Source organism: Sarcophilus harrisii, chromosome 2 (assembly GCF_902635505.1).
Source record: "Sarcophilus harrisii chromosome 2, mSarHar1.11, whole genome shotgun sequence".
Classification (NCBI taxonomy): Eukaryota; Metazoa; Chordata; class Mammalia; order Dasyuromorphia; family Dasyuridae; genus Sarcophilus; species Sarcophilus harrisii.
In genome coordinates this window covers 553327105-553336047 of record NC_045427.1, presented here as the reverse complement: position 1 = coordinate 553336047, position 8943 = coordinate 553327105, and the positions used below count along the sequence as shown (strand labels likewise).

Genomic DNA, 8943 nt, shown 5'->3' with positions numbered 1-8943 from the left:
AAAGCTTCAGTGCTCCCCATTATGTCATAGATTTGGATTTGTAAGATTAGATGTCAGGGGAATTATCATTTCCTCTGTCATATTGGGTGGGTATGACAACAAGTTGATAATGAAAGACATGAGTTAGAATCATAGCGGGAGCCCAAAATCAAGGGCTAGCAAAAAGAATGGCAGTAAGATGAGAAATATCTGAAGCCCTATGAAGACCAGAATACAGAACTATAAGGCAGAATAAGGTATGTGTATGGGGAAAGGGGGCTTTGAAAGTCCCAGGAAACAATCTCTTGATTGTCACTAGGTGACCAAGCACATATAGCAAGAGAGTCTTGGGTGATTCATTTAGGAAGAGTCTGTATACTTTGTTTAGGACAATTGTCAGCCAAGTTTGCCAAGTTTGGGACCTTCAGGTGGAAGTGAGTGGAAATATCTAACCTGATGAATTAGAGAACAGGGTGAAAATTAATTATTCACAGACATCTCCTAATATCCTTTTAGGACATTTGTTTCTAATTAGTGTAATACCAGAGGTGTTGAATTATCCCACAGTACACCAGTAGGCTTGCAAAACTCCCAGAGGAGCCAGAATTAGATTAAAATATAATAAGGAAATGTTTACCAAAATAAATAAATAACCCCCCCCCCCAAAAAAAAATGAACATCATAGATGATAATAATTTGCGTTTTTCTAAATCATGCTGTCCACCAGGATTCTGATGCATTTCTATTTGAGTTTGACAACATTGGTATATACTGTAACCAATTATGTGATGAAGACCTTTATTATGTTCTCATCCAACAAGCTTTTCAAAGGTGTGTTCAACAGATTAGGAGGATAAGAAGGAAAAGGGGAATAAAAGAATCTACTAATTGCCTACTCTGTTTCTTTTTAGAGTTGCAAATCAGACCACTAATCAGGAAGGCAATCGACTTTAAAGCATGATCTTCCTCTTGAAAAATCACCTGGGTATGGTGAATGTTGGATTTGGATTATTCCAATCTCATTGCTATGTAACATTGGGAAAATGCCTTCACTTATCCGAGTCTCAGTTTATCCCTCTGTAAAAGAAGACAATCAGATTAGTTCCTCTAATAGTCCCTTATAAATATTATCTTTTTTGATCCTTACAACAACCCTGGGAGATAGGTGCTATTATTACCCTTGTTTTACATTTGAGGAAACTGCAGAATATAAGGTTAAGTGACTTGCCCCAGGATCATATAACTCATGAAAATCTAAGGCAGGATTTGAACTCAGGCTTCCTGACTTGAAGCTTAGTGCATCTATTCCATTGTGCCAGGTTAGCTGCCTCTTATGCTTATGACTCAATTATAAAATTAAGAAAAAAATGGAACTATTTTAAAAATAAATATATAAGCATAAACATTTTCAATTCAATTCAATAAACATGTAAAATGCCTACAATGTACTAGGTACTGTGCTAAGCTCTAGGGATATGAAAAGAGGCAAAAGAAAATTCATATTCTTAAGAATCTCAGAATCTAAGGGTAGCTAGGTGATGCAATGGATAGATCACCAGCCTTGAAGTCAGGAGGTCCTGAATTCAAATCTAGCCTCAGACACTTAACACTTCCTGGCTGTGTGACCCTAGGCAAGTCACTCAATTGCCTCAGCAAAAAAAAAAAAAAAATAAATAAATAAATCTCACAATCTAATCATCTAATCCTGGAGAAGGAAATGCATAACATTTAAGTGTCTTTGTCAATAAAACAACAAATGGGGTCCCAAAGAATCAGCCATAAGTAAAAATGACTAAACACCAATGAAACTGATGTTCAAGCAGGAAGAGCAAAATAAGCGAGAAAGTGTTTTGAACTGAGGACATTTGGATTTTAGTCCTCAATATCCACTAATTTACTGTGTGACTTTAGGCAAGACGCTTGTCTATAAAATTCATCTATAAAATTCAGTTTAATAAGAGGCAGCTGGGTAGCACAGTGGATAGAGCACTGGACCTGAAATCTGGCCTTAGGCACTGTGACCTTGAAAAGTCATAACATTAATCTGCTTCTGTTTCTTCATCTGTAAATTAGGGATAATAATAGCACCTACTTCCCAGTGTGTGAAGATAAAATGAGATATATTTATAAAGCATTTTGCAATCCTAAAAATGCTAAATAAATGCTAGCTATTATCACCCATTTGGCACTGTTCTAGGTGTTGGTTTGGCACCTGAACAAATGGAATTAGCTTTCCAAGTTCCCTTCCATCTCTGAAATTCTCTGGTGCTCTGATGTCCTTTCTGGAGTAGAGCTCCTGAAGCGCATAGCCATAGCCTGGGACCTCTGGCTGGATTTACATCAAAAGCCTTTACTGACATCTTCACTCAAGCTTCTGATCTTCTCCCTAGTGAGAGAACTCCCATATCCAGCTGTCTGTTGATGGTTGTTCAGAGCAAAGGCCTCATTTTGCCTTTCCAAGTGCTCTTCTTTCAGTCTTCGCTTCCTCTCAGGTGGCAGAAGCTGAAAAAGAGGAAAACCATTGAGCAGGGAGAGGAAAGCCTGTGGTTAGATTTTCCAATTAGGAGATTTTTCTCTATTTGACTCATTTGCTGTAACTACCCCCTCCTTGTCAGGTACTTTTCTCCGTATTCATGGCTCAGAAAGACTGGTTTACTGATCGATTGACATGTGTCCCTTGGTAACTACCCTTGACATTGAATTTTAAACAAAACTGTTTTTTGATTGTAATCTGTAGTTATGCATCTCAGACCATAACTTTAAAAAATATTAAAACAAACCTTACTAATGTTTTAAAACAGATATATAGTGGCTGTCCCCCCACAAAAGTTTGAGTTACGTGGGAGGATAAAATCATTTGTCAGCCTTCCCTTTTTTCTTCCTCTATTTTATTAAGGATTAATTTTGCTAATTCTCAAAGGTCCTTCTAAGTCTGGGATCCTGTGGTTCTGTAAAATAAAACATTGCTGGAAGGAATAAATGATAAATGAAATGTATTTTATTTATCTTGAGTAGAGTAGATTTGAGTCAAGTTTTTCTTTGAATTGTTAGTTAAAAAAAGAATCTCACTATCTTCTACCTCTCCTACCCTAAAAAATGTATTCTCTTAATTTATAGAATATACTTTTTATTCTTTCCTAAAGTTCTCTAAGGCCTTATTATGGTTTGAAGTCCTAGAGTTCTCAAGGCTTTGCTGTTAAAGATTTTGACTAAAACTTAGCAGATTTTAGGGTAGACAGACCTGGAATAAACTTGGTTTTGAAATCCTACCTTAGATTCTAATTAGCTGTGTGATTTTGGGCAAATCATTTAAACTGAATATCAATTTGCTTACCTGTAAAATGGGTTATAGTAATGTCACTTAATCTATCAGAACATTGTGAGGGTCAAATGAGCTAATGCATGATTTAACATATTATATATATATATATATATATATATATATGTATGTGTATGAGAGTATGTGTCTCTGTTTATATATAATATGGATGTTAAATGAATAATATATGGTTTACATGTTTTACATTTACAAATGATTTACATTTACATTAATACATGATTTTATAAGATATGATTTACATTTACATACATATATGTGTGTATATAGATAGATAATACTTTGCACTATATACATTTTAGCTGTTGTCATAGCTTTCATTGTCATCATCATCAGTTATCAGAGTGCCAATTCAAAGGCAAACCATGAGAAAGCTGTTCATTAACTAATGAAATTTTTTGGCCATTTCAACTCATAAAGGAAAGGCTGGGATTTGTCTATGTCCTACTTTGCACTATATACATTTTAGCTGTTGTCATAGCTTTCATCGTCATCATCATCAGTTATCAGAGTGCCAATTCAAAGGCAAATCATGAGAAGGCTGTTTATTAAGTAATGAAATTTTTTGGCCATTTCAACTCATAAAGGAAGGGCTGAGATTTGTGTATGTCAGATAATAAATTTCCAAACTGATGAAATCAGAGTATAACTTTCCTTTAGAAAATTTTTTTGATGGTGCTTCTTTTTAAACTTAATTTTCCTCTTCCACCCCTCCAAAAGAATCCTCCCTTGTTATAAATAAGGCTGTCAAGCCACATAAATTGGTAAACATTGGTCATATCTGAAAATGACTTGTTCAGCACCTAAAGTCCATCATTTCTGAGAGGTGGATTCAATATTGCTCAGAGATTAAAGTGAGTTTCATTTTTAAAAGATATATTCTATTTTAAAGCAAAGATTTTTTTTTAGTTGAATTTTATTGCTAGTCTAGAAAGTTACATGATACTTTGTTTTTTATTTATCAAAATAACCAGAAACTGTATAGAAAATGACTTGGCACAAAACCAGGAATTATATGAATAAAATTACAAAGCACTTTTCACACAAATAGAGTTAGATCTAAACAATTGGAAAAATAACAATTGCTCATGGATAGGCTGAGCTAATAAAATAAGAATGACAATCTAACTAAATTTACCTATTACCAATCAAACAGCCAAAAATATCCTTTTTAGACATAGAAAAAACAACAAAATCCATCTGGAAGAACAAAAGGTCAAGAATTTCAAGGGAATTATTGAAAAAAAATGTAAAGGAGAATGGCCTAGCTGTATTAGACCTAAACTATATTATAAAGGAGCTGCTATCAAAACTATTAGTCCTGGCTAAGAAATGAAGTAGTGGATTAATGGAATAAAGAATAGGTTAGCTACACAAGACACAATAGTCAGTGGCTATAGTAATCTAATGTGTGATAAACCTATAGGCTCCAGGTTCTGGGATAAGAACTCCCTATTTGACAAAATTGCTGGAAAAATTAGAAAATAGCATGGCAGAAACTAGGTATTGACCAATACTGCACACCCTATACCAAGATAAGGTCAAAATGAATTCATGATTTAGACATAGAGTGATAACCATAAGCAAAATATAAGAACAAGGGATAGTCTGTCAGATTTGTGGGGAAGGGAGAATTTATGTCTAAAGATCAACTAAACACAATGAAATGCAAAATGGATAATTTTGATTATATTAATTTTTTTTTGCATAAACAAAACTAATGCAGCCAAGATTAGATGGGAAGCAGAAAGCTAGGAAACAATTTTTACAGTTAGTGTTTCTGATAAAGGCCTCATTTCTAAAATAGAGAACTGATTCAAATTTATTAGAATATAAGCCAATTCCTAATTGATAAATGGTCAAAGGATATGAACAGACAATTTTCAGATGAAGAAATTAAAGTCATTTCTAGTCATATGAAAAAACGCTTTAAATTACTTATTGATTAGAGAAATACAACTTAAGACAATTCTCTCTTAAAATAAACCTCTCTGGTTGTCTAGGATGACAGGAAAAGATAACGATAAATGTTGGAGGGGACACGGGACAACTGGGACATTTTCATTGTTGGTGAAGTTGTGAAATGATCCAAACATTCTGGACAGCAATTTGGAATTCTGCCCAATTCTGCATACCCTTTGATCTAGCAATTTCCCTATTGGGTCTGTATCCTCAAAAAAATCATAAAAGAAGGAAAATGATGCACATATGCAAAAATGTTTATAACAGTTATTTTTATAATGACAAGGACCTGGAATTGAACCCATCAGTTGGACAATGGCTGAATAAGTTATAGTAAATGAAATGTTATTGTTCTATAAGAAATGATGAGCAGTCCAATTTCAGAAAAGCCTGGAAAGACGTACATGAACTGATGCTGAGTGAAGTAAGCAAAATCAAGAGAATATTGTACCTAGCAACAGCAAGATTATGTGATGATCAATTGTGATGTACTTGGCTCTTCTCAACAATGTGGTGATCCAAGATAATTCCAACAGACTTGGAATGAAAAATGCCATCCACATCCAGAGAGAAAACTATGAAGATTGAATGTGGATCAAAAAATTTCACCTTTTTTTTTTTTTTTTGTTTGTTTTTATTTCTCATTTTTTCCCCTTTTGATTTGATTTTTCTTGTATCACATGACAAATATGCAAATATGCTTAAAGGATTGTACTGTTTAACCTATATCTGCTTGCTCTTTTGTGGAATGGGGTGGTAAGGGAGGGAGGGAGAAAATTTTGGAATACAAATCTTACAAAAATGACTGTTGGAAACTATATTATGTGTATTAGACAAAATAGTATTGAGAAAAAACTTGGCTTTGAACCCAAGTTTTCTAAAGATACATTTAGTATTTTTCTCCCCATGATAGGAGATGAATGAACTCTCCACTTAACAGGTATCTCATGAATGGGATTCTTTTCCTGAGATAGTTGCCAAAAAACAAGCAGTGTTTTTTTTGACAGTTAATACAGCAAACACATTTTTAATATCTCTCTTCAGAAACAAACATTTATTTTTATTTTTAATAAAATTAATACATATTTAAACAGTTTTTATCTGGAATCTTAATGGGCTGATAGTTCCAAAAAGGAATTTAGGGATTATGAAGCCCAACCCCTTCCTTCTAGATGAATAAACTGGCCCAGCATAATCTACCCAGGGGGAGAAAAACCAATCATTAATGGTAGAGGTAGGTTTCAAATCTAGGCCTCCTTTTAATTTAAATGTAAAATTAAAAAGGAACAGCCTGGTTAATAATAAGAATAGATTAGATATATTTTTCTGTTAGACTTCATCTGCTTTCTTTTTATTTAGAGACTGGAAAACAGAGAAAAACTTTCTTGAACATTTAGTTCCCAAATGATTTCTCAATGCAAAATAGAGAGCACTTTTCTTACATTTTTCTAAATACTCAGTTATTGAAATACCAAAAGATAATTCCATGGTCTCTTGGGCTGTTGCGACATTTGTAAACTTTTTTTTTCAAAAAGGTTGTATGAATATTTATGTTTGCTCTATGATGATACAATCAAGCTCCATGATAGGAGACCATAGCTCCAAGATAAAAATTAAAATTATCTTTGTAGAGGCTTTTTGTTAATTTTACAGAAGAAAGAGAGGGACTTGTAATAAGGTGTCCTGGTGTCCTGGCTTCACCATTTGCCAATCATGTAATAATGAACAAATCACTAAACTCTATGATAAACACCTTTAAAAGCTTTGTAATTAAAAATCTTCAAGAAAAATATTAACATGGTTTATAAAAATTAAAAAAGTTTCCACTTAACTTGACATTTTGGGAAATCTTAAAAGAAAAAGGTTCCATGTGAACTTGTGTCTGAAGCAAGGATGTTCTCAGAGTTCCACATATATTTGGGTGAGTATTTGAACTTGGCAGTTATATGTGATGAATATTGTTTGTAAAAATGAAAGAAAGCCTCTAATTCATCACCACCATCTTTATCATAAAAAACCTATTTATTAAGCTCTTACTTGTGGGTGGTGCTGCCCACCCTGCTTTAGAATCTGGCTGAGCAGATTGAGTGATAATTTTAGGCTTCTAAAATCATTCTGTGTCCCCTCACTCCCATGATGTCATAAGCAGCTGGTGTTGCCTTGGCAACTATACAGAATAAAAGTGCTGCTTTCTGTGTAACTTTATGCCATGTGACTGGGGATCTGGAGCCGAGTATAACAGGCCAAAATAATTACTTGCTTCTTCAGAAAAACTGAGATGGATTCAAATATGGAAAATGAGATTCAGCAAGCACAACATGAAGGGTGACCCCAGGGTAGTTTATTTACAATGCTGTTAGCTAGCTGCCAATTTTAATCCATCTTTGGCTTCCTCACCTGCCCATACACCTGCCCGTTCTTTGGAGTCCTCCTAGAAGCTAAGCCACAGGTTATTTGTCTTGTGGCCTAGGACTGGTCAAGCTACAAAAGGCTTTTAAAAGTGAAACAAAAAATTCTGTTTCCTATCTCTCAGTGCTGGTGGTGAAAGGTTCTGCATGAAATTACCATAAGTGCCAGAAATTTTTTTTTTTTTAAAATCCAGTCATCTAGTTGTTTAGTTTATACAAAGATAAACAAGCAATTTGCCTAACATCTTAGCAGTTCCCCTTCTCTGCCCCATTTTTTCCTATTGCCCACTAATGGATAGCAAAAATGGCAAAAAGGTTTGCTATAGAATGAAGAGTAATCTGGAGATCCAAAATAAGAGATGGGACCTCAGAGATCATCTAGTCTAACCTTTTTATCTAACTACAGGGAAACTGAGACCCGGTAATTTTTTTAAGGCCGCGTAAACACTATAGGAAAAGTGCTAGATTTAAACTTAGATTTGAACTTGAACTACAAATTCCAGTGCTCTTCATAGGGTTCACTCTTAGCATAGGGAATTGGGAAGAGTTGAATAAATAGCCTGATGAAAGTAAAATGAACTTGGAGGAAGGACAGCTGGGAGTTAATCTCTCTTCTACTAACTAGTGCATCAATGCCCTGTGATTGACCAATTGACCAATGTGTTAGAACTCACCTTTGGGATCTTCCTCTAATAACATACTCTCTTGTCCTAGAGAAATTAAGTGACTTATTCATAGTTTCACAGTCAGTAAACATCACAGACTACATAACACTGGACATTGTTTCATGGAAACAGAAGTTCTTAGAGCTAGAAGAGTTCTTAGAATCCAGTCTGTCTTCTCTACTTGAAGCAGTCACCTCTCTCAGATGACCTCTGAGATCTACCTCAGTTTCCCTCTCTGTAAGGTGGGGAAATATGATGAAATGGTCTCTGAAGTTCCTATTAATTCTAAATTATGGTAATAGAATGATAATTCTTTTAAATAGTGTTTGCCCATCAGGCTTTTAAAAACTCAGATGCTTCTGTTGGTCAATATAAAGATACATTTTTTCCCCCAAATAACAAACTTGGAATTTTATTACACAAAATTGGAATTGAGTTGGAAACTTGGAGCCATTTAATCTGAGACTCAATTTCATCATCTGTAAAATAACTAGATTAGATTAAGGAATCACCCAGGTACCTATCTACTCTATGGTTCCAAGATGACAACTTCTTTTGAACCTGGACTCCATAGCAGATCTTTTTAATTATA

The 8943-nt window shown here is 34.4% G+C and overlaps 1 long non-coding RNA gene across 1 annotated transcript; it reads right to left on the bottom strand.

Annotated features, from left to right (window-relative positions):
* Positions 1–756: 756 nt before the first annotated feature.
* Positions 757–8450, bottom strand: LOC116421181. The gene is made up of 3 exons (XR_004231482.1): positions 8361–8450; positions 2192–2481; positions 757–1056 (listed from the first exon to the last, which is right to left on the bottom strand). It is a non-coding gene; the product is annotated as an uncharacterized LOC116421181 (long non-coding RNA).
* Between the last annotated feature and the right edge of the window lie 493 nt (positions 8451–8943).